A 1,499-nucleotide genomic window follows, 5' to 3' on the forward strand; every position below is an offset into this window, starting at 1 on the left:
GGGCGCGGCTGCTTGGGGAGCGATGTGCGGGGCTGTGCTATGGGGGCTGGGCTGCTGAAACTGAGTGAACTCGGGACGTTCCGTTATCGGCAAACAGCACAGCCGAAACGCTCGCTCTGTTATTAAGCAGCAGTGAGATCGCTCCGCCGAAGAGAAGCCTCAACAATTCCACGACACTCAGAGATTCCCACGACATTCGTGCTTGTTCTGATTTTCACCTGCAGCAGTGAAAAGGCTCCACCGAAACAACGGTGGGAGGCTCCACAGAAGGGAAGCCTCCAAATACTTCACGACACTCAAAAACCCCACGACATTCTGCTTGTTGTATTTAAGCAGCAGTGGGATAGCTCTCCAGAAGAGAAGCCTGCAAAATCCCACATCACTCGTGCTCGTTCTACAGCTCGATCTAAGTAGAGATTCCCGAAGTTCCGTGACACTCGTGCTTGTTCTGCTATTCACCAGCAATGGTAAAAAGGCTCCACCAAAGCAGTGGTGAGAGGCTCCACAGAAGGGAAGCCTCTGAAATTCCATGACATTCAAAAATTCTCATGATATCTGTGCTTGTTCTGCTTTTCGCCTACAGTGGTGAAAAAGCTCCACCGGAGGGAAGCCTCCAAAAATCCCACGACACTCAGAAATGCCACGACACTCGTGCTTGTTTTATCTAAGCAGCAGTGGGATAGCTCTGCAAAATGGAAGCCTCAATCCTATGGCACTCATGCTCGTTCTATAGCTCGGTCTAAGTGGAGATTTCAAAAGATCCATGACACTCGTGCTCGTTCTGTTATTAATCACAATAAGGATAGCTCTGCCAAAGGGAAGCCTCAAAAATTCCACGACACTCAGAATTTCCCATGACATTCGTGCTTGTTCTGCTTTTCACCTGCACTGGTGATAAGGCCCCACTGAAGCAATGGTGAGAGGCTCCACAGAGGGGAAGCCACCAAAATTCCACGACACTCAAAAGATCCCAAGACATTCGTGCTTGTTCTCCTTTTCACCAGCATTGGTGAGAGGCTCCTCCGAAGGGAAGCCTGAAAGATTCCACGACACTCAAAAATTCCCACGACGTTCATGTTAGTTCTGCTTTTCACCTACACTGGTGAAAAGGCTCCACCGAAGCAATGGTGAGAGGCTCCACAGAAGGGAAGCCTCCAAAAATTCCACGACACTCAGAAATGCCACGACATTCTGCTTGTTGTATCTAAGCAGCAGTGGGATAGCTCTGCAGAAGGGAAGCCGCAATTCCATGGCTCTTGTGCTCGTTCTATAGCTCGATCTAAGTGGAGATTCCAAGAGATCCACGACACTCATGCTCATTCTGTTATTAATCACAGTAAAGATAGCTCCGGTGAAGGGAAGCTTCAAAAATTCCACGACACTCAGATTCTCACGACATTCGTGCTTGTTCTGCTTTTCACCTGCAATGGTGAAAAGGCTCCACTGAAGCAACGGTGAGAGGCACCACAGAAGGGAAGCCTCTGAAATTCCATGACACT

This window comes from Meleagris gallopavo, chromosome 10 (genome assembly GCF_000146605.3).
Source record: "Meleagris gallopavo isolate NT-WF06-2002-E0010 breed Aviagen turkey brand Nicholas breeding stock chromosome 10, Turkey_5.1, whole genome shotgun sequence".
Taxonomy (NCBI): Eukaryota; Metazoa; Chordata; class Aves; order Galliformes; family Phasianidae; genus Meleagris; species Meleagris gallopavo.